At 41.3% G+C, this 25,558-nt stretch overlaps 1 long non-coding RNA gene across 1 annotated transcript; it reads right to left on the reverse strand.

Annotated features, from left to right (window-relative positions):
- Positions 1 to 313: 313 nt before the first annotated feature.
- LOC149315911 (uncharacterized) lies at positions 314 to 24,944 on the reverse strand. The gene is made up of 3 exons (XR_016280687.1): positions 24,805 to 24,944; positions 2,938 to 3,010; positions 314 to 1,816 (listed from the first exon to the last, which is right to left on the reverse strand). It is a non-coding gene; the product is annotated as an uncharacterized LOC149315911 (long non-coding RNA).
- Between the last annotated feature and the right edge of the window lie 614 nt (positions 24,945 to 25,558).

Here is a 25,558-nt window from a genome sequence, read left to right on the forward strand (position 1 = left end):
CTGGACATTGGAAATTTTTTTACTCATCTTCCTGTTGAGAAAATTAATTAAGAAGAGATATAGAACATTAAACCCTCACTTCATCACATATGCACATACATGAGGGTTACAGCTACAATTTTTTTAAAATAATAAAATACCATGTGGAAAATAAGATAAGGTGTCTGGCATTAAAATTTGTTACAATTCTACATTTTTAAGAAACTCAGTACAATACCTCCATTTCCTTTCCTGGACTTTGAAAATGATAACCACAATATAGCCAGTAGAATGAAGAAAAACACATTTCAGAAAGAAAGAAAAATGCCTTTATCAATACTCACACCCCCTTTTGCATTATAATCAAAACTTGATCTTCATGTTCTTTCCCCAAGTTGCCATTCCTGTGAACAATACCTAATCATTTAATCCCATTTGTTAGGTTTGCATAATCTGAACAGTTTCCACTACATCTGGGAACTCTGCTGCCTGCATTTATCAGTAATCCTTTAAGAATGGTTGCTGGTCCTTGAAGATTTAAGTAACACACAAGGGACAGAAAAGGAATTAATTCATTTTCTTTTCTCCTTTTTCTCATGGTTCACATTCCTGGAGCAAGTTGAATAACACAACATCTTATGCATTTTTCAGGCGTGGGAAATTGTGGCAATGAAGAGGGGCAATTTTTGCCCCCGTGCATTTTCCGATGGGCTGCACCAGCATGCCTGACATGCTCCCCCCGCCTTTGTATATTTTGGAAAGGCAGTATTCAGCAGTATTTTTGTTTTGTTGTTGTTCTTGTTGTGCGACTTCAAGTCATTCCCAATTTATGGTGATCCTAAGGCAACCTTATTATGGGGTTTTCTTGGCAGGTTTCTTCACAGGGGGTTTGCCACTGCCATCTTCTGAAGCTGAGAGAGAGTGACTTGCCCAGGGTCACACAGTGGATTTTATGATCAAGCAGGGATTCAATCTCTGTTCTTCAGAGTCATATTCCAACATTCAAATCGCTACTCCACACAGGCTCCACAGTGTAAAATCCCTCACCATATTTGAGGGAAATATGTTGTTATTTCAGGAGGGTGTTCTGGGAATTTGAAGGACCACACTCACAACTGCAAGTGGCTTATTTTGCTCTCTCTTTATACCAACATGGCATTCATACATTCTTTAGTGGGGGAGGAAAGGTGGGAAAAGAAAGGCATGCTTCTTTCAGAACCATCCCTGCCCATTTCCTTGTTCATGTTGTCATGTGCCTTCAAGTTGTTTCAGACTTATGGCACCTCGATCCTGGGGTTTTCTTGGTAAGTTTCTTCAGACTGGGTTTGTCATTGCCATCCTCTTAGGCTGAGAGAGTGTGACTTGCCCAAGGTCACCCATAAGGTTGCAATTTGTGGAGCTATAATTTATCCAACCAGCCTGACCCATTTTGCAGTTCTTTTTGTTACTATGACAGAATCATAGAGCTAGAAGGTATCCCGAGAAGTCATTTGGTCCAAACCCCAATTCTGTAAAAGCCTTGCCACTTTTGAGGAGGAGATTTCAGATTTCAACAGTTTATTTTAAAACATACAAAGGAGTGAAGACAATCAAGAAATGGCAGGTCCTTCCATGATAATTCATTGACCTCTCTCACACTGGTTACTGTAAGCCAGTCAGTCTGTTCTCTATTTCATTTTAAATTTTCTTCAACTATTACACCTCTAGGCACTTTACTACATGCATCTGATGAAATGAACTTAAGCCTACAAAAGCTTATACTATCTATTTCTTTCTTTCAGTTGGTCTCAAAGGTGCTCCAAGATTCCTTTGAGGGATCGTGATGCTCCAGATACAGCTGTAATTAAAAAGCAAAGATAATTAGGGAAGCAAACATATTTTCCTGTTCAAGTAGTGTATTAGGTAGGAGTTACTACCTTTACCATCAGCTTTAGAATATTAGCATGTGATGACCATAAGCAATGCCAGCTTCTAGCTCCTTGGTATTTTATTTGTGATTTCTTGGGGAAAATCAATTCACTGCATCCACATAATTTCATAGAATCAGATTCCAAGGACTCTCCATTTCATGGGATGCACCATAGATTTTGAGCTTGAGAAGGTTAGTTTTTGTTGGACTATAACTCTCAGAATCCTACAAATGTGAGGAATCTGGGGAGCTGTAGGATAAAAGTAATATTTTCAAGATCTATGTAGCTCTCCCTGAAGTCAAGGTCAAAACAGCTTGGAAGCCAGGAGCTGTAGGTGAAAGAATCCATACAAAAGAGTAACGAGAACCACTTTTATTTGGTTCAATATAATCTTTAGCATCTCTGCACCACAAAGGAATCAACTTTGAAAATAAGACATCAAGTATGCTGGATGGCTCATTTGGGGTACTTTTTTGGTATATGTTACCAGCAGATGTTACTGAAATGGGTATAGTGTTTACACTGATAGATTGCTTTCTTTCTTTCTTTCTTTCTTTCTTTCTTTCTTTCTTTCTTTCTTTTTACTTAGGGCCCAAAACAGACAGGCAAAAAGTGCTGCTTTTGGTCTGATCTAGGGTCAGGCATGCAGATGATGTATGTCCCCAGATTGGCCAGAAGCCATGCTGAGGCCGGCTAATGTGGCCCAAACCTGGCCACAAAAGAAGCAGGAAAAAAACTGTTCCTTGCTAGCAGTCTGTTCTGAACTGCAGCAGTGGCCAGCCTCGGTACCACAGCTTCTGGTAACCACAGTCCCTCACTGATTGGGGCTTGTTCACGGTTGGAGCAGCCAGAGGCTGTTCCAAGCCACTTGTCTACATGAGCTCTTATATTCCACCTTTCTCCCAATGTAGGACCCAATGCAACTTACAGTAGAAGCTAAAACAAGATGGAGTTAAAAACCAGATGATTGCAAAAAGATAAAACACAATTAAACATGCTAATACTTTAAAACACCATTAAGCTTTAAAAGTATAAATATCATTTATACCTATACATTCAGGTCTTCTGGAGTACATTTACTTCAGCTGGACAGGACTAAACTGGCTTTTGTCACCCAGAACCTTGGGGAAAGGCAAGTAAGAAATGTATTATTATCATTATTACTGAAAATGTAGCCATGACGTTAAAAAATATAGCACATCCCTCTCATAAAAAGATTCTCCACAATAAATTTGTGCATTGAAACTAGAAATTGTGTAGAGAAAAGAAGAATTACACATTACAACATACTGGGTGATTCCAGACCAAAAGCTGCTACCATTCACAATGGTTTTATTCCATCCTTTGTCCTTAACAGATTTTTTCCAGGAAGAAATAAGAAGGAAAGAGAGAAGATAAAAACATTAGAAAACACAAGAGAGCTACAAACTGAAGATGATGGTCTCTGGAATATCCATAAGCTTCCAGGAATATGGCACACAGTAAAAGCCTTTTCTGGAAATGCAGAAATGCAGCTTGGGTTTGTGGCATCTAAATGCCATGTCCCCAAGTCGCCCCAAAGCCACCCAGCATGTAATAACCAATGCGACTTCCATACAACTTGGGGACGTGGCATGTGTAAACACCATGTCACACCCCCAAGCTGGCTTGAAACTTCTGGCCCTTTGTCTCATTCAACTCTCAGCCTTTCCCCAGATGGGAGCCTGGCTTCTGGAACTGGTAAGCATTGCCCTTTGCAATCCTTTCATTTGCCATCCACTACTACCTTTTATAACAGGGATGTGATGGCTCAGCAGTTAAGATGCTGACTCTGATGGTTGCACGATCAGCATGTCGGCAGTTTGAGGCCCAAATCTGTGAGAACCCATCACTAGTCCCAGCTTCTGCCAATCTAGCAGGTTGAAAGCATGTAAAAGTGCAAGTAGATATATAGGTACCACTTTGGTGGGAAAGTAACAGCATTCTCCTCTGTGTGCTGTATAAACCTTCAAGTTGCCTAATGACTTAATGCCACCCCATGAATTTCATGAGGTTTTCCTAGGCGAGAAATACTCAAGGTGGTTGGCTATTGCTTTCCTCTGAATACAGCCTGTAGTTCTCTGGTGACCTTCCTTCCAAGTACTTAACCCTATTTAGCTTCCAAAATCAGATGGATTTAGTTTCTTCAGAGTATAAAGGCATTTCTGTCCATTTCGGCCTGGCTTGCTTGCATCACCTCTCACCTGAAGCTATTTGCTCAGCCCTTCTCTCTCCATGAGCACACTATCTTATATCTGCATGGTCTCATGCATTTGCAGTCACTCCTTATTTTCAAATAGTCAAGAGGAAATCCAACCTGTACTTTGAGAAACTAAACAAATTTGGCTGTTTAAAACAGCTTATATTCAATAAGAAGTGCAAAACTCTCTATGACACTCTTGTTAATACTTTGTGCCCACCAGTGAAGATAGTTTGAGAGAGATTTCATTCCTTTGTTTCCCAGAAGGTTTGGAACTGGGGCACGTTACAGACGCGCCTATACTGCGTACTAGGGTTAGAAAGGGGCATCACTTCCTGACGCCCCTAACCCTAGTACGGACTGAGTCCATACAAAATGGCGGTGCCCTATGCACACGGGTGCCGCCATGGGGACATCACCACTGTGCCACCTCCAAACGGGGCAGCGCGGAAGTGACGTCCTCGCACCGCGCGAGGGTGCCTGGGGCGCTCTTTTGGTGGCCCCGGAAGGAGCTCCATTTCAGAGCTCCTTCCACGATTTGCATCGCTGGCACAGCCTCTACACAAATGTCCCCGCTGCTGTCAGGTGTCCTTGGGGCATGAAACCCCAAGGACACCCCTTTTCAGGCCGCGGGGAAGCGGCCTTTTGCCGCTTCCCCGCAGCCTAGAAAGCGGCGGATCGGGGCCTCAGAGGCTGCCACTGTGGCAGCTGAGGCCCCGATCCAACAGGGAAAGGGCCGGATACAGGCCACCCCAAACGGGCGGTCTGTAATGCGCCCGAGTTTCCTTCCAGTTTCACTATACCAAAAAAGTAAGCAAGATCATATTCTAAAGACCTACACCAATTGTGGAAGCCTCCCCACCACCACAAAGTAACAGGAGTAAAATTATTTGTTAATGTTTCTCTTTTTATTGCCATCATTCTAATCCATAAGATATACTTCAGCTTCTATACTTTCTCTCCCGATCCATGGAAACCCAAGAAGCCAAAGGAATATTATTCCATAAGAAACTGCAACGAGAGAGGATAGTAAAAGCAGAACAGTCATCTATAAATCAAAGCTGGATCAGCTTCTGTATATGGCTAGGTTTTGGCACACTTATTTCTTCTCATTGTACATCGAGGCCCCTAATGGATTTTGTGTCAGAGCTGAATCAATTTGCACAGGTTGGGAACTTGTGCTGAGGCCAGCTGGAGTATTCATTATATCATGGGCCATTAGAACCTGTCATGTACAGGCAGGAAACACACAAATATCACAGAGGAAGGCAGGGGCTTCTTTGTTCTAACCACACTCTGAATAGTGCATAGGCCCAATATGCTGTTTACCTGTCATACTGAGCTCATCTAACAAAAGGGTCACAGTGAGATTGGATTTTTATCTATGCTGTAACTAGATTTTCCATAAGATGTGATGTGAGGTACTTGGCTTAGATGGCAGATGTTACATCTGGGTTTTTTTTTTTTAGCTCTTTGCTTGAGTTTGTGAGCTCTCCAAACCTACTACAGCTCTCACCAGGAGAAAGCATGATGTAATGTGGAGGATATTGAGCATACAGATTTAGAAAGCACATTGCAAAACCAATGACAACACAATAGGTAACAGCCTGGACCTAACAGCTTGCTACATTTTCCAGTCCATTTCTTTTTCAGAGAAGCCCTTTGATACTGCCATATTTGCCATATTCTTGTAAGATTTCAGGAAACAGCTTCAGGAGAGCAAGTAGCATGTTCAGTATTCATGTGAGTAGAACTGATTATGCTGCTGTACAAAGAAATACATAGATGTTCCTCTCTACACCCATTGCTATTGTTTTACTTTACATTTGGAAACTGGCATTTCTTGATTAAGAGAGGTAAAAAAATGGACTGATGATCATTAAGTTGGTACTAGGTATGGAAATAACCCTTTTATTTTGTTTTTCCAACTGAGAAAGAAGAAATAGCTGCAAAGGTGCTGTGGGAGTGTTCACATTTCAGTCAGTGTTTTCTGCACAGAAATACACGTGGTTCTTCAGAGAAGCAAACATTTTCTGTGAACAGAACAGTGTATTTAATGCACTCCTCCCTGTGCAAGAGACCACATACATTTCTGTGTAAATACCTTTCAGAACACCAATAGCAACAGCAAACTGCACAAAAAACTTTGTTTACTCATGAAGCATGGAGAATATGATAGGAACTTTTTTGTTCTTTCCTGCAAGAATGAAAAATGGGAAATTTACATTCCTATCTGGCAATAATTTTTTGGTATATTATCATTCTGTGAGATTTGGGGAATTTTTGTTCTTTTTAAAATTGCTTATAGGTTTTATTATCACCTCTCTCTTTCTCTCTCTCTCTCTCTTTCTCTCTCTCTCTCTCTGTGTATGTGTGTGTGTGTGTTAAATACTGTATGTTTCTGTGTGTGCCTTTATAGTTGGAGAAGTTATTCTATTCCCCATTGTTGGGTAGTATTTACTGCAACTTAGGCCCCATTCCCACTGGCTTATAAAGCGGATCAAGACTCGGATTATGGGAGCCTCGTTCCCATTGGAATTTGGATCTGATCCCTATGTAATTGATTTTTCCAGGGAAAATCTGAATCAAGGGGGGGGGGGTGTCGAACCTGGGCTAATTTGACTGCACTGTTCCAGAGGTTTTTCTTGCACCTCCCATGTCTGATCTGAGGCAAATGAATGGAAATGACATGGGTGTCCGATTCGGGAACTTGGGGATGGGAGGAGCAGTGCTCAAGGGGCTGGCCTGGGAGTGTCACCCGCTTTGCTCTCTTTCCTGTATTACCGGTGCCATTTCCCCCCTGTTTGCATAGCCTTTCCCCCAGTGGAGTGGGTAGCAGGATAAGGCAGTCACATGTGTAGACAAATTTATTTATTTTTAAATTAAGCTTTCGATCGCCTAGGCTCTCTGTCAGGTGTCCAAACATAGCAAATTGCTATATTGACCTCCAAATGCGGTAAACACATTACGCCCCCCTGCAACCTCCCCCCTGCTCCACATTCATAGATCGATGTGTGAGGAGAGCCATTGAACACAATTTTTAACTATTATTTTTTCTTTTTTTTTACATGCCTGCTCGATCTCCCCCCAGACAGCCCAGGGAGCAATGGAGGAGGCAAAGGGACTTGGGGGGGGATGGAGGCACCTTCTCCCTTTCCCAGAGGGGCTCTGGGAAGACACAGGACAGCTTGGGAGGCACAGGGACTTGGAAGGATGGAGGCTCCTTCTCCCTTTCCCAGAGGGGAAAAGCCCCTAAATGATTGATTGGCTGCTTAAAAACAAAACAAAACAGAAAAACAGGTTTGAAAAACGCAAATGGGAACAGGGAACAAAAATAGCCTGCGCCAAAATGCATCAAATCAACTGACGTCACTGTCCTGTCAAGCTCCTATGGTTAATTGACAGCTGCTTTAAAAAAAGATGTTCTGGAAGGGTAATGGGAAAGGGGAACACAAAGGTCCGCTTCAAATTACATTGGAGAAAATTTCAATGGGAACAAGAACGTGAGAGGAAAAAAAACCTGAGTCTGTTTGCACCCTTTTGTAATGGGAACAAGGGACCAGATTCAAATACGACTTGTAAAAAAGATCTGAGTCAGAATCGCAGCAAAATGCATTGCTTTATATGCCCAATGGGAATGGGGCCTTAAATACCTTGAACTGGAATTCCCAAGGCTGGGATCAGTAGACAATCTCCCTAGTCAAGGAATCTATAGTTGTCAGGTTTGAGTGAATGATTACAGATTTTAAGGGAAATCTCCCCACTTGCCTTCTCTCCTCCCCTGCTGTGCACATCGTTCTCACAGCTGTTCTAGCAATATAAATTATACAGATGTCAGTTTGAAGTTAAGGATCCAGTATGAAGTACACTCTGTGTTGCTTAAACAACACCCCCCCACCCCCCACCCCCGATCTGTCTGAAGAGATGAAAAGTCTGTAAGCATGCTGCTTGGAAGTAGAGGGGAAAGCACATTTATCAAGCACTGTAAGGTTCTGCAGGTTTGGAAAATCTTGTTGCTCGCCCTTAATATGAGTTGTTCCTCTGGCTTGTTTGTTTGTAATGTCACCTCCCGCTCCTTCTTTAGCTTTGCTCAGTGATGTTCAGGCATCTCCCTGCTTTGGCAGGGCCTAGCATTCACTCTCTGCCCTAGATATGCCTGGTTGAGTAATTTTTTTTCTAGATTAAGAGTTGGTAGTGAAACAGGCAGTTATAAAGGGATAGCCCTCATATCAAATATTCATTCATTGGAGAGATTATCCTGCAGGGGATCCCTGTGCTGTCATTTCTAATAGTCCATCCAAGATAAAAACCCAGCAAGTTTGCCTTAGAGCTTAGTTAGCCACACTGGCAAAGCAGCTTGGCCTTTTTTGCTTGAAAAGCTAAGCAAATTGCAGTAGAACTTCTCTTATGCTGCCTCCCTAAGGGTTCTACAACATTTTCCCCTCTGTTGATCTTCATTTGTTGTACAACGGGGCTTAAGGGTTTCAGCTGAGATCAGGGTCACACTGTTAATGCCTTGAGACCCAATCTGAGAGAACAGTGTGGTATAAATGAAGCTAATAATAGTAATTATAGTAATAATGAAGTTGGGTTTTATTTATCCCAATGAAGTAGCAACAATTGGAGAGGACTAGATGTTGCAGATGTTCAGGAAAGACAAACGATTCACTGAAATTCACAGAGACCATTAGACAATTGATAGAGCAATTACATAGGACTGGTTCACACATGCACATTCAATTTTTCCCCTTCTTGCTGGGCATAATGTCAAGTATTGGGTCTTGTGTGAACTAATCATCACACATCCAATAGTGCAGCAATATTTTCATCTTCTACCCCTTAAACATGATGGACTCATTTCTCACATTCACCTGTCAGTAATCAAGGGGACAGTTCACACATGGGTATATTCTCAGGCAATAACTAACAAAGCTCCAACATTGGGGGGGAGATTAATAAAACTGACCCTTCCATACCCTCCAACATCTCACAAATGAAAACTGGACACATGTGGCCAAGCAACATCAGAGTATTATCAAGATGGCAAAAGTTATTAATAAGGAAAAACACACATGCTAGGAGAAGTTGCAGCAGTTTGCTTTTTCATGAGCCTACTGGGAAGGGCAACATGTTCCCTCCTTCACTTCTCTCCCTCCTGCTGAATTGAGTGCAGATTACTTTTGTGTGATTAACTCAGTTTGCAGTGATCAAAGTAAGTCAAAGACAAAGGGGCAGAAGTGACAGGAAGAGAGAAAAACTGGGACATTTTAAAAGCATGCACAAAGGTGGTATGACAAAGGATTAATCAGTACTGTTCATGCCAAATCAAGGACTCGTTCCTACTACATCTTAAACCAGTTTGCAAATCAGTTTGAAGTGGTTTAAATGATCCTGGTTCGCACTTGATCCGAATCACTGAAGTGGTTTGGAAAGGGGGCCTGTGCTAGACCCATATAAAGTGTGTCATTTTGACGCTCATTTTTTTTGCATCTTTACTGATAAAGCAATTCAGCATAAGTGTGAACCAAATGTGGCTTTGAATTTGCTCCCTGTGATGTAATTGTTGACTTGCGCACAATGAGTGAGTGTGAGTGTGAGTTGGGCTTGTCCCTCTTCCCAAGCTTCAGGGGGGGGGGCTATCCACCCAAATGTGGCTGCTGCAATGGCCACAGCTGCCACCGCCTCTTTCCTAACCACAATTTCTTCCTCCCAGGTGTTCCCCTCAGTACTCACTGGGGAGCCCTCTGAACATCCCCAGGTACCTCAAGGGACAGGCGGTGGCACAGTGACGATGGTCCAGTTCAGGGATGGCCTCCCTCTCCTGGAGGTCCACCTCCAATGAGCCACTACCATTGCCACATTCTGCGGCCATCTGTATTGCTCCCATTGTGGGGAAGTGAACCTCTGCTGCTGCAGCCTCTTGCCCCTTCCTCAGCATATTGCCTGGATGGGGGGGAGCTGTGAAAGAGGGCTTTGATTGGTGCAAATGCAGTGTGAATGCCACACTGCTGCTGAACTGATCCATCGATTCATATTGGAAACCAAATTATTTGTAAGTGGGAATGAGGCTCAGGACTATGACCTTCCTACACCAAATCCTTCCTTTTACAGACTTATACAGATCATCAGCAAAGGACAAGGGAAGTAATTCATTACAAAGCACATTACAGTCTTTCCTTGCCATACACGTGGGATCCGTTCTGGACGCACACCCACCCCTGGGTAAGGCAAATTTTGTGTATGCTGGAGTCCTATTAATTTTGATGGTGACGCACTATCATTGTGTCCCTTGCTGCTTGCCATCCATGGAAGCATAAATGCACATCTGCCAAGGGCACATATGCTGAGGACGCACTGTACCTATAACTTGTGAGTCCGGGGAGGCAACAGAGGCATAAATGGTAAAAATGTGATAACTGGCCAAAAAGGGTAGAGTTTCAGTGCACTGAGTATTATTTCATTCATTGTTGTTGTGTGCCTTCAAGTTGTTTCCAACTTATGGTGAACCCTTAGGTGAACCTATCACAAGGTTTTCTGGGGTTGAGAGTGTGTGACTAGCCCAAGGTCACCCAGCGGGTTTCTATGACTGAGCAGAGAACTGAGCACTGATCTGTAGAGTCCTAGTCCAACACTCAAACCAGTACACCATTCTGGCTATCATAAGCAGATCCTTCATTTAGAAGGAAATTTTGCAACCTTCTTTAACAATACAATGTAATAGTGAGGAAGGAAGGCCATTTATTTATTTATTTATTTATAAATAAATAACATTGATAATCTAATTTTTCATCAGTTCCATCATTTTTAAAAAGGATCCCATGCTTCTCACAGCAGCACAGGACCCTGCCTGTTACTGCAGTGCAGCTTGAAAAAAACTTTTTTTCAGTAGCTCCTGCTTAGCACTAGAGGGTGGCATGATGAAACCAGAAATGTGTTGGCAGTCATTTCCCAAAGTGGCTTCAAAGCAATCATTCTAGCTACTCCAGGAAGTGCCTTCCACTACATTTCCCATGGAGAGATTTATCCCAAGGATACTGTGCACAGATACCAGGCCTGGTAACTTGCATATCTTGATGGGTCATAAAATACAGCAACACAGATAGAACTTTGCTGTCTAGTAGGGTTGTCAGGGTAACACTGTCATGGGCTCCTGTATCTTTAATGGACAGGAATTTGAGCAAGTGTTGCTGTTTCCTAGTTTTGTGACAATCAACACCTGCTGAAGTTCCATCTGCTACACAACTGTCAAAGGCACAAGAACCCTTTCCAGTTTCCACCCAGGCAACTGTAATATGAAGTCACATGCCTCAGAATCAAGGCTATTTAATGGAATCAGACAAAAGGCTTGTCAGTGGAGTCAGCTTGCATTATGTAGCTCTACTCTAGAGAAATCACATTATGTGCATCAGCAGATGAACTAGGCCATAGGGAATTTTCATTTGCCACCAGATAGTGTGTAAAGTTTACTCCCATGGTGCCTCACCATTAGTTAGGCTAGATAGTCTGATGCAAAGTGAAGCCTAGCAAGAATGGGAAGAATCCAGCTTTCTTGCTCCTGTTGCTTTAGAATTTTTTCCAGGATATGATTGCATAAATATCTTTCAGTATTTTGAGGCCTATTTTTAGAATACAATGTTTTAAGCACTTTTTTCTTTATGGTTAAAATTGTGTGCCCTCTTCAGACATCAATTCTCCCTAAAAGCCTCAATTGATTTCTGCCCTTACCTATCTGTCTGTTTGCTATTTTATTCATGGTAGGAAGAAAAAGAGGAAATGTAGAGATTTGGGGCAGGAGGGAAGCAGCACCTCTGACAATATAATTCAGGTCAGGAGGAGATCTCCAGTCCCAAAGCAACAAAAGTACTCTTGTGCACAACAGCAAATACTTCTGGGCCATTTGGAGGTTTTGTCCTTGGTCTTCTCAAAGGGCAAGAGCTAAAGTATCATATCTGCTCTACTCTGGTTCGTGTTATATGAAATGCCTGAGATGCTGCTAATCTGTAATTAGTTTTCCTGCAATTTTGTGGTTTTTAATTTCAAAGCAGCTGTGGGAGTCCCTGTCTCCCATTGAACTGGGAAAGTAGTATGGGAAGGAAGATCTTTAACCATCCTATGCCATTTTTTTCTAATCAATCCCTCCCCCAGTCTTAGGTGCCTCATGGAGTGAAGCTATATATTTCCTGTATATTGACTGTAAGGAAAATATTAGCTGTGGGACTGATAGAGAGGAAAGAATTACACAATGTTTTCCATGTACAAACCTTAGCACTTTTATATTTTATTGTTTTAAAAGGAGAATATAACTGATCTATAGTTAGAATTCATGCAGCAACAGTAAATTTTGCTTTTTGTCTATGGCCAGAATCGTCTTGGTGGATTACACTGGCATAACGCTTTATAAATAAAGGTTAATAATAATAATAATAATAATAATAATAATAACAACAACTAGGGATTGCACCAAAATAAGTAGTTTTTTGTTGTTGTTAACCGCCCTCAAGTCAACCTCAACTCATGGGGACCCCTGTGGATGAGACACCTCCAAGACCCCTTGTCCTTCACTACTCTGCTCAGCTGCCACAGGCTCAGGACTGTGGCCTCTTTGACTGAGTCTAACCATCTGGTGCGTAGTCATGCTCTCTTTCTACTTTCTCTACCTTTCCTATCATCATTGTCTTTTCCAATAATTCAAGCCTTCTCATGATGTGGCCAAAGTACAATAGCCTCAGTTTAGTCATCCTGGGTTCCAGGGAGAGTTCGGGCTTGATCTGCTCTAAAATCTAATTGTTTGTCTTTCTGGCCATCCACGGTATTCTCAGCACTCTTCTCTAGCATCACATCACAAATGAGTTGATTTTTCTTCTATCGGCTTTCTTCACTGTATAACTCTTGTATCTGTACATGGTGATGGAGGAATACAATGGCTTGAGCAATCCTTATTTTAGTGTTCAGAGTTTTTTTGGCGGGGTACAGACGGGCATGGGAAGACATCTTGGAGGTGTATTCTGCTGAATACGGAGCCTCCAGACCGCCCGCCCCAGGGGTGTGGCTCAGGTGTATGGGGCTTCCACATGGGGGGCAGTGAAGACGCCTCGCCTGGGGCCGTTTCTGACCCACAGTTTCCATACCACCGCCTCGGAGGATGCTGCAAAGAGAGAGGCAGCTTCTGCACGGGCGGCCAAAAATGGGGCTTTTTTTTTCTTTTGCCGGCTGGCGGATGCGCAGCTGCGCAGCTGCGGCGCTCAGCACCGGCGGCAGAAAGCCTATGTGCACATTTAAAGCGCCCAGGCCCCTTTAAACTTTTTCCCTCGCCCTGCCCAAGAACAATGGTGGTCTCCTGCCAGCTGGTGATCAGCTGGTGTTGGCATCCTTGTCCACTTGCACGTTGGTAGTGTCACCAGCATCATGGATGCCTCCTCTCCTTTGGTCCCCACGCTCTTGCTGAATCTGCAATGCACAGCCACAGCTGTCGCCGCTGCCACTGCTGTCCCCCTGCCATCCCCCATCACCTCCCTTGTACATATGTAAATATTTAAAGTTTTAGGGGTTTTTTATTGTTAGGTGAAAATGGCACAGGAATGTGTGTAGGGGTTCACTTTAAATTCCAAACTTTCCCCAATTCCAGTAGCGCATGTGTACATGTTGCTCTAGGGTTAGGTTAGGGTTAGGGTTACGAACATTAAAATAGAGTGCAGCTGTGCTGCAGCTTCCACATCTGCATGGCATCTGACGCTCTAATTAGAGCCTCGGTGCAAACTGCGCATGTTCCAGGACCCCGACTCATTATGCGACGCAGAAGACACGGAGCTTTTAAATGGGCAACTTAAATTAGCGGCGTAACAATTCTGGCGTACCAGTGCAGCAGCTTATAGACGGAGCTGCGCAGTTGCGCAGTATATAGAAAAGAAGTGGGGAAAAGCAGCACCTTTTTAATGCCGCTTCTTCCCGCTTGGGGTGTGTGGGCGGCGTGTTCATGGCGGCATTCAGGTAAGGGCCGTCTGAAGGCTATACCTTCATGACGTCATGAACACACCCCTTTTTGCCCATCTGTATCCCGCCTTTATTAACTTAAGAAAGTGATTCCCAAACTCTTGTCCTTCAGATGTTTTGGACTTCAGCTCCCAGAAGCCTCAGCCATCTTGGCCAATTATATTACATAGTATTCCAGGTGAGGTGATACTATTACTTCCCTCTATTTAGACACTACACTCCTATTGATGCAGAGAAGTATCCTATTGGGTTTTTTTTTTTTAGCTGCTGCATCACACTGCTGACCCATGTTCAGCTTGTGGTTTACTTAGACTTCTAGATCCCTTTCATGTGTACTGATGACATGCCTTTATCTGTGCCTTTCATTTTTTTCCCCTGCTTAAGTGTAGTATCTTACCTTTTTCCCTGTTGAAATTCATTTTGTTAGTTTTTGTGCAATTCTGTAATCTACCCCTCCTCATATGTAAATAGGTGAGAGTGCAGTTTCAATTTACAGCTTTCTGTAAGTTGTATACTTAGACCCAGAAGCTCTGCCTTCCATCAGAAGTGTATATTCATCATTTGGTAGTATTTTCACAGGCCCCAGGCCTGAGACTCTGCAACAAGTGTCTGTATGATTAGTTTCCATCCCGTGATGCAAAAAAGTACAAAATGCAAACTATTCTTCTCAAGAGAGATGGGCTTCTTGGTAAGGAGAGTGTGAAGAAATATTCCTGATTTTCCAATCAATCACTCATAAAGGCTTTTTTTCCAGTTAGATGGATGTGACACAGAATGTTTTATGTAGTAAAACACTATTTTCTGTTAATTCGTTATTATGCATTGAACCCATAGATGCTATCTGCAGACTGACTGCCATTTAAAACATCAACCAATATTCTTTCTGCATCTTGACAGAAAATGGCTAGATATTTTAAACCTTTAAAAAGTAAGAGATGTATATTTTAATTGAAAAATTCTGCAGAATGCATTTTAAAAGTGAAATTGTTTCTCAGCTGAAATCTTTCACATTTTTTGTATGTCTCTTTCACTTTCATGTATCTTTTAGTCATTTGCCTTCTAGCCATATGTTTGTTTATTATATCATCTTTTAAAAAGTAATAAAATTCAAGCACAAGGAAATTCCAAAGTTTAAATGAATGACTTCCTCCCATTACTGGAGCAATATCAATATTTTGGTATTGACTACCAACAACATTAATTTATTTGTTTGTTAGATTAATACTGTTCCTGCTACCCAAATGGGATTCAGGTAGCTAACCATAAATAAATACATAAAGTGAAGCAAACACAGCATAAACCAGATTAATTCATACATAGTACAGGAAGATTGGAACATAGTTAAAAAGCACAATATATGGAACATGATATTTTGAAATATACTTTTGATATTAAACTTAAATCTTATTGCCCTAGATATGAAATAGAATTCAATGGAAATACCTAGGTTGACCCAGAAGATTAGCCAAGCAAGAATTAAAGTAGGATTGTGTATGTGTGCTTATTTATAAAGGCATGGCCCTCAGCCTTGCTGGGTAAATGAAGCACAAAAATTTAAAAGCAACTGAGAAACACACAAGGGCCTCTTTCTTGGTACCAGTGCTTGGTTTTTCCTAGAAATGTTAGAATTTCCCCCCCACAGAGTTAACAAATACCAAATACTTCCTTCTTCATCAGACTGAAACTAGGTCTGATGATGCCAGACTTCTCTTTTTTAAAAGCACATGTCACCCACATGTGTTGGACCACAACTCTCATAATCCCCCAGCCAGTATGGTTATTGGCTATGCTGACTGGGGATGGTGAAAACTGCAACCCAAGACAAATGGAGAAGATTAGGTTGAGAAAGGCCTATTTAAATGTTCCTGAGCTCAAAGTTAAAGCAGGAGCCCTTTTCATAGAAAAAGGAGTACACAGATGAGCAGTGTTTTCCCTGTACTTATCTTGCCTACCCACACTCCTCCACCCATTTCAGGAACTTTTCTGTCAGCTGAATTCATTACTGGCATTGGATCCTGCCTTAGAGAAAAGCACCAGGAAAGCAGTCATGTAGTGGAGCCAGAAACAATTAGCTGAGATAGATAACTGACAGCCCATTCAAGCTTACTTGTTTCTTCGAATTTGTGCATAATCCTCACAGTAGCTTGGGGAGAAACATATTTTCCTAGCAATATTCCTAGCATTCCAGTAACCCCTATTAGGACACTGATATTGGGAGAAGGGAATGGGTTTTGAATAGACATGCAAGTCCATTAGATTTACAGATCTCAGCCAATTCCCATTTTTATTCATTCCCCTGTAGATGCAAAATGGCATCCTGACCAAAAAATGTTTGAATGTGGGAGGATGCCAGCTGCCTCTCAGCCCCACAATACAGGCTGTGTGCTCAGGTTACAAGTGGCCTACTGTCTTCCTGTGAAGTTGTCCTTTGTGGTTGCCATTTCAGCTGCTGCAGTGGGAAGGAGTGGTTGGGTGCTGTAGAGCTGACTGTGTTGTTGATCAGGCGCACAATGACTGGAGCCCTGCCAAGACCAGAATGCCATTTCAGGACTGGCTACCACCTGACTTCATTTCCTTGCAGATCTTTAGCCTGGTAAGGCTGTCAAAGGCACTACATTCAGTGACAGGGCCTTCTCCTTAGGAGTCCTTTCACACTAAACAGATATAGCACTATTCCACTTTAACTGCCATAGCTGCACACTATGAAATTGTGGGGTTTGTAGTTTGGTGTGGCACTAGAGCTCTCCTGCTGAAAATTTTAAATGTTTCTTACTAAACTTCAAATCCCAGGATTCCACAGGATACAGGTATAACAGTTATAACAGTTAAAAAAAAATCATAGAATCACAGAATTTGAAAGAACCAGAAGAATCTGCTCTCATGCAGGAATGCACAACTAAAGAACTGCTGAGATGGCAGCCCAACATCTGTTTAAAGACCTCCAAAGATAGAGAGTCTACTGTCTCTGAAGCAATCAATTCCATTGTTGAATAACTTTACAGTAAAAAGATTCTTCCTAATTCATAGTGCTATAATTATGCAGTGTGAAATGTTCCCAGGATTTCAAACCTGGAATTTAATCTTTTGCAAGGAGTTGTCTTAAAAATTTCACCCTCCTGGTCAACCATAGAAGAGTGAACACAGTAGTACTAACCAGGAACTTGTGTTTCTTTAGACAAAGGGTAGGTAAAGTTCAGCCCTCCAGATGTCGGGCTGCAACTCAGCTGTAGCCAGCGTAGCCTATAGTAAGGAATACTAGGAGTTACTGTGCTGCACTTATCAAGAGGGCTTTACTTTGTCAACCCCCACATTAAAAGGCTTATAATGCAATGCTAAACTTGAGTAATCAGAAGTAAGTCCAATTGACTCTGAAGATGCCAACCACAGATGCTGGCAAAATGTCAGGAAGAAACTCTTCTAGAACATGGCCACATAGCCCAAAAAACCCACAAAAAACTAAGTCCAATTGAATTCAAGAGGTTTTACCCTCTGGAAGGAAGGAATAGTATTTCAGTCCTAACTCCAAGGAATTAAATGGACTGAAATCTGGAAAATCTGGCTTCTCTTAGAATAGACATTCAAAACTGTTTTATGTTGAGTGCTTCTACTCAGAAGCCCAGCCACACAAAGAGTATTCCTGCCCTCTTAATTGATGCTTTTTAAAGTTCCATGTCACAGACTTTCTAGGAGCAATGGGGTCAGACTCAGGAGTTCATCACATGTGAAATTTGAACTAAAATCCAAAGCAATACTGAAGGGAAGGGGAAACAGTCAATTTGAATCCAAGGCAATTCACATGATTAATTATTTCATGTGAGGAGCAGAATTGTGGTCATTCCTGAGGCAAAGAAAAGCAAGTGCAAAATAAATTATCATACCAGTACATACTATGCAGAGTCACCAATTTGAATTGGCACCCTTGGCAAGCTCAGTGGGGCTCTGAATGCATTGTGAACCTTTGCAGTTCCGGGGTGAAGAAGGGGGCCACTTCCTGGTTCCACTTTCACATGAATGCCAGCCTCACGTAAGTGATTGCTAAACATTTCTTCCTCCCCTCTATTTTCCCATCCCTGGCAACCAAATCTAAACGGGTCCTCCAGCCCCCATTCATTTCAGCCACATCTACATCTATCCTCCTGTCATTCTCCTCATCCATTTCAGCCACATCTACATCTATCGTCCTGTCATTCTCCTCATCCATTTCAGCTACATCTATATAAAAATTTTCTTTCAATGCAAAATAATCAGTGTAGAAGCTGCAGCTTTACTTGGAAGTAAATCCTCTGGATACAAAGGAGACTGATTCTGGAGGATTGCAGAAATGTTCCGGTTTCCCTTATTCTCCATGCTCCCTAAAATACCACCTCCTTCAATCCAATCCACTCTCCTTCCCTTTGTAACAGTTGCCTTCTCTTGGGTTGCATCCACACTGGGGAAATAATCCAGTTTGACACCACTTTAACTGTCCTGGCTCAATGCTATGGAATTCTGGGAACTGTAGTGTCGTGAGACATTGCGCCTTCTCTGCCAGAGAACTCTGGTGCCTCAGCAAACTAATAAATTATTATTATTATTATTATTATTATTATTATTATTATTTATTATTCTGTGCCTTGTCCTCCTTTGGATCTGGCTCGGACGTATTCCCCATAGAAAGCAATCAGATGTGATAATCTATCACTTTTTAACGTGAATTCGTATGATTGGACCAGGAGTGACTTCGGATTGGAGCTGCAAAACCCGTCGTGTGATATTGTCCTCAGCAATATTAAGAGCTTTGACTTCTCCACTGATGTCTATGAGCAACAGTAACTTACATCCCTGGAGACATTTTTAAAAAGCTTTCTTATATGTATGGATGAATTAATGTATGAATGTCTTGTGTAGCTGGTTCTTTTAACCTTTTTGTTCCCTTTATGCTTCTTTCTCTTTCCTCCTTGATAGCCAAACTATTCCAAGCTAACCAGTTTTTATTCTCTACTCAGTTAATCCCAATATCCCAAATGGTTTTTTAAACATACACACGCACACATACCTTTTTATTATGACGATTGTAGTTTTGGCCTACTACAAGGTTTAGCTGCTTTGGACCTTTGCACTGCAACATGCAATTACTTCTTAGTTTGGGGTATGTGGAGTATGATTGATGGACATGGAATCTAACAACATCTGGATGGCTAAAGTCAGAGCTTGGCATTTGTATTTCAAGCTGTTGCTGACGTTTCCCCACCCCTGTTATAAAGGTCATGGCCATCTTCCTTGAAGTGACAGATTTCCCCCCTGGTATATCCTACACAGACTGAAGTTCTAGCCTGACCCTCCAACTCAGAACAGATTGTTTTCAACTCTTGATATCAAAGAATGCAGGTAGATCAAGGGTGAACAAAGTGGAGCCCCAAATCCTCCTAGGGATCAAAATATTTTGACTCTAAATGCCCCCAGATGGTCTCTGGAAAGCATGAGGGGCATTTTGTCTGGGCTTCTTATGAAAAAGAAAGTGACCCCATCCCCAGAGCACTTCCTGTCACAAAAGGTCTCTCTTGGACCTAAATTGACCCAGGTATAAAAATGAAAATGTTAAAAATGTCCCATGCCCCCTCGAGGCCATAAGCAAGGAGGGATGTGAGTTTTAAAAAAACAAAACCCTGATTTTTCTTTTCTTTCTTTTGTTTTAAAGGAGATGAAGTCCTACAAAGTCTCTTGGGGAACTAATGAGATGTCCTACTTTCCAAAAGGTGACCATTCTTGAGCTAGATGGTCCTTTCATATCTCACTTTCATGTTGCTGTTTTTATTAGTACTAGTAATAGTAAGGAGAAAATTAATTTACCTGCAGCAAAGTGGGATATATGAATGTACTAAAAACCCAAAGGCTTTTCCTTTCTCCCTAGCTGATTGTTCTTTTTAGGAAATGTCAGTGAAAATGCTGGACTATATTCAGAATCCTCTGCTTCTGTTGTAACACAGAACAAATTTAATTGGCTTAATAAGACCCTTGTGTGAATTTCCTTTTGGCTGGGTAAGTAATTACTTTGATCTTCACATCAGCAAGGGTGGATGGGGAAGCTCTTAAAGCCTTGCACCCTTAGTCAGAAATGTTCTCCATCATCACATCCTTGTCTCAGTGCAGCTCATAATAGAGAACTGGGCTGGAAGAGAATTAAATCTATTTGAAGCATTTGTTAGAAGGGAAATGTGTATACCTAGGGTTTACAGTGCAAGTGAATACACAAGGAAGGAGAAGCTGGTGCAGCTTGCTTTTGCCTGAGCCTACAGGGAAGACTATCCTTTCCTTTTCTTCCCACTTAGTTAATTTAGTAAAAAATACTTTTTCATTCTGAAATCCAATTGCAACAATAGAAGTCAGCCAGGGACAAAGTGGGAAGAGGAGAGAGAAACTGGGGCATTTTAAAAGTGAGATGGCAGAAGATTAATTGGGATTATCCCTGCAAATTCAACACAGTTGGAAGCTATAGCATTATTATACTCCTGTGTTTTCCCTGGGAAAAGAACCTGGCAGTTAGAAGAAGCATGTAAACTGATAAATTAATGGTATCAAACAAAAATGAACTAATAACTAATGAAAGGGTTAAATAAAATCAATCTTTTTTCAGGTCAACCCTGACTCTAGTCAGTAATGTGTAGCTTGCACTTAAAAAAAAAAGTTGAGATTGGTCTAAAAAGTAGTCCAAAATACATAATACTCAGTTCAGCGTGTTATACCATGCACAACATTGTGAATCCCAAGCTAATGATTACTTTGAATCCAATTTTGAAGCTGATAAAGATGATAATGCATTTTATGATTAGTTAAAGCATTTTCAAGGATGGCAATTGTTTCACCTTGCTAAATGCTAGGTCTGGCTCTGAATTATTCTGTTCAAACTGACATTAGTTCCTACTAAACCTATCAATCTATCAGCACTGGGAAATGTGTGAGTAAGCCAGTGTAGCTCCTATTTGTTCTGATGCTACAGTAATTTTGTTCAGCATGTGAATGTTATCTCTGCATTATATACCTGGAATAGGGTATATTTCACCTCTCGTGGCTTGCATTGAGTTTCAGTATTGTGTGCAAGATACTGAGAAATGAATCTGGACTTGAGTTTGAAAAATAAGCATCAGGGCCTGGAGTCCAGGTGAGCCTTACCTGGATAAAGGAAAAAGATGTTGACTATGGCTGTTTCTGCATGGACCAAATAAAACAGCTTCCCCCCATCCTCCCGTCTGTAGTGAGCAGTCCAGATGAAACAGAGCCCAATCCCCATTGTGGTGTGAATTGTTTCCCAGAATATTGTGGTTCATGTGGATCCAGCCATCTTGCTGACTTTTCAGTGAAGAAATTTTCAAGTGAAATGTCATTTACTGAACTATTCCTTTCACACCATTCTTCAGAGGACACATTCAACAAATCTGTTGCCCTTAGTCAGAAACAACTTGAATGCACATAACAACAACTACAATGCAAGAGAGGCATTTATAAGGTACAGAGCATGGGAGTAAGTGATTTCCAAAATCACATTACTTGCAATCCATTCCCTTTTTCCAATAACTAAGGCATAGAGTTATCTTATGCATGTAACATAATGAGGGGTAACTTTTAGTGTGTAACTGTTTAATTACTGGTTTGTAGTTGCAAGGACCATACTTTATACCGCAGCTTGTAGCATTCAGTGAAGTGTGGTTGTATTTAGTAACTGAAAAAGATTGCTTTTTTGTACTGCAGCTAATGAGATTTGTTATATATAAAAGTAAATATTGATACTTTTGATTAACAATAAAGAATAGCCTTTAAAAATATAGTGGTAATTGTAATTACACCAAAGGTACAGAATTTAAGATTTAAAACATGGATTGATGCAAATCAGCAGTCTAGATAGCATTCAACTTAAAAACTGATTGAAGAATGAACTGCACGAAGTTTCACAGATGAAAAAGCCCTAATGTTGTTGGATGTTTTCAGACAGCCAGTAAACTGGGATTTTCTTTTTAGGAAATAGAGAGGAAGAGGAGAACTGTGCGAAGACCAAGATGTACCAGTAAATTACATTACAAGTTGGTGTTAACTGTGGGAGTTCTGATGGCCAGCCTAATTGAATATACCTTCCAACATTTCACAGATTAAAAACTGGGACACATGTGGCCAAGCAACAAGTGATCCAGATTATAAAAGTTATTGCTGAGGAGTGAAACACTAGCATAGAGAAATTGTGGCAGTTTGCTCTTGCCTAAATCTACTGGGAATGGCAAGATGATGCCACCCTCTCCTTTTCTATAGACTTAACTAAGTCCAACCTACTTTTGCACTTTGAATTCAGTTTTCAAAATCTGAAGTAAGATCAGGACAAAGGAAGAAAGCATGAGGAAGAGAGAGAAAATGGAACATTTTAAATAGTGGAAATACAGAGGATAAATTGGGATAGTCTCTACCAAATTGGGACAGTTGGAGGGTATTACTAACTCCTTCCCCGATGAACCACATCATTCCTAGAAAGAACAAGAGCCCTTCATGTATATGCAGGAACTGATCATAGGAAGAGTTGGTGGGCTATACTGAAAGACTTATAGAGTTGCAGCCAGCCCTCAGGCCTCAAGTTTACTACTCAGGATCTATATAAACTTTATGTGAAAGCCAAAGTTTCCATTGTGTTCAGCTATTTGTCTATGAGTACTGGCATCCAAGTATTCTCTTCAGAAGCAAAGCAGGAGCTATCCTGAGAATAAAAGGGGAGAGTCATTTAAACAGTAATTCTCTCATTCAAAAATAGAAGACTCTTTTGAAGAGCTATATTTGAAACGATAAAGTTACAAATCTTAATAATAGCCTTCAGCACAGAATGATGCTCTATTACACATGGGGAATGCTTAGGAATAGTGTTGTGAAGAATATTCACTCTCTCCCTCTTTTCCCATACCATAATGTCCTAATTCTTTCATCTTGTTAGCTCACCAATCTACACACAACACAGGAAGCCACTAAGCCTTGAAAATAATCAGTGGGCAAAAATGCTTTCAATGGATCACAGTCAAAGATGTAGGAAGGAACACACTGTCCATCCCTTAGGTTAGAATGAAAAAACCCTGTCTAAAACATCCTTTGACATAAATATGAATAGACCACACCACAGCCCCAGCGAGCAATGTTTTGGCTTTAATCCAAACAGTACTTTAGACTGCCAGCCTGAAAAATGCATCTGCTGTTTTTTCAGCACTCATGAGCAAGCCTTCACTAACTAGCTAATATAAATAGTGCAATGATCCTGCTTGTCTGTACTTTAATCAGTGTAAAGAACAGATCTACCATCAGGGCTTTAGGGGCCCTACACATGAAAATAAAGAATTCTTCATTCCCACCATTCATCTATCCATCCCTTCTGTCTGATACACAGTTAGCCGGAAGAGTCTCCAAGAATCCAAGATTGAACAAGGACTTTAAAGCACTATGATGCAATAAAAATCAAAACTAAGGGGCTAAACAAACCAGCAAGAAATGCCAGCATTGGGGTGGAGACTGCACACCACATGCCCTGACTCTGCCCTGATGCTGGTGTCATGCTGCACCCTTGACCAGATGGCGGGCAGCATCACACCATTTTTTTTGGTGCAGTTTTCAGACACGCTGTGCTAAAAAAATGCTGAAAAGCTGCTGCCACCACAGCAAAAACAGCTTTTTGCTGTTCTAAAAAGGAGTGGCATTTGCTGCTTCTTTTTGGAGCAACAAACTGCCGGATCATGCTGTGGCCCTGATCTGGTGCTCAAAGGGATGGCATGACACCTCCCCTTTAGGACCGTCTGTTTAGGCCGTAAGACAGAAACAAATCTGAAAGTTATGCAGATGGTCTGCACAAAGCGATTTGGTTTGAATACAGGTTATTCCACCTGTCCAGGGATGTAGGTATGAGGGTACCGTCTCTCTGAATAACAATTCTGCCCCACCTGAGATGTCTTAATAGACTTGAGCAGGGCTGTTAATAACTGGGGCTCTTGAAGGTTTTTTATTCACAGGGCACCAAATGCTAACGTGTTGGTACTTAACAACAACAAAATTTCCCAAGCTTGTTTGGGCCTTTGTTATTTTAGAAGACCATATCCATGCAAAGCTTTTCTGCAGCTTTTCTGAGATAGAATTGGAAAGTCCATATCACTTCCTCTCCTGGCTCCTTGCCATTAGTAGAAACTGCATGAGGTGCTTGTTTGGGCTTGGAAGCCAGATGTGATATCCAATTTTAGGGGTTGGTTTTGTAATTATTTTCACAAGAGATGTTCTTTCACAAAAAGAAAAAAAAATCTGTAACCATCTGAGCATTGAGGATGAATTTAATCTTCTTAAGAATTTTTATTTGGTATTGTGACTTTTTAAAATTTAGCTTCCTGTCAGCTGCTTTGGATATACAGTCGGCCCTTCTTATACATGGATTCAAGCATCCACAGTTTGAAAATGTTCAAAAAAAGTATACATTTCAAATATCAAACCTTGATTTTCCATTTTTTATAAGGGACACCATTTTGCTATGTCATTATATTTAATGTGACTTGAGCATCCATGGATTTTGTTATCCACGGGGGATCTTGCAACCAAACCCCAGCATATAACAAGGGTCCACTGTATATTTTTTTTAAAAAGGAAAGGTAGAACATAACTTTTCTAATGATAAAAAAAATAGTTTCACCATTGCTGGCATAAATCAGTGTTTGGAAACATACTTACATGATGTGATTCAACCTCTTCCAGTCTGGCACTCCCCAGATAAGTTGGCCAACACTACGTATCATCACCAGTCAGGTGAGGGGTGATGTGATTTGCAGCCCCACATATGTGTAGGGTACAGGTTGGAGAAAGCTGATGCAGTCTATTAATGCTGGAACAAATTGAACAAAGTCACATTACACTTCTCTCCAAAATCAAATCAGTTAAACCGAGGGCAGCTGGATGAATTATGGTCATTTGGCCTGCCAATCCCATGTGCTACCAGCTGTTGAGTGAGAAACAACATTCACAGTCTGCGAATGCATTTGTGTGAAATAAACATAGCTCTGCAAGCAGTTTCTGACTTCAGGATTACCCATTCAGAGAATCACCACAAGTGTGCAGAAGCCAGAAAGAAGAGTCTATGGATACTTCTGTGGATTGCCCTATGCCTTCCTCACAGTCCCATTTTCTATGCAAGATGAACTTGTGGATCACATTAGTATGAACCGTAGCTTTCATTATGTGCAGGGTCAATTCACAAATAGGAAAAGCGGATGCAAAGTAAATAAATAAACAAAAGCTGCCACAGCTGCAAAGAAAAATATCTACAATGTATCAAGAGGCATTGATGTCACAACACACTCCATTCCCCCCCCCCCCCCCAATACACGCTGTGCATATGAGCAGAACATTCAAAAGATTTCTTCCTGCAGCTGCTATATTTTGCTACCTTCTTTTGGGTGTCATGAATTGTTCTGGCTCAGACACATTT

Source organism: Sceloporus occidentalis, unplaced genomic scaffold (assembly GCF_023333645.1).
Source record: "Sceloporus occidentalis isolate IW3139 unplaced genomic scaffold, rSceOcc1.0.p SCAF_3, whole genome shotgun sequence".
Classification (NCBI taxonomy): domain Eukaryota; kingdom Metazoa; phylum Chordata; class Lepidosauria; order Squamata; family Phrynosomatidae; genus Sceloporus; species Sceloporus occidentalis.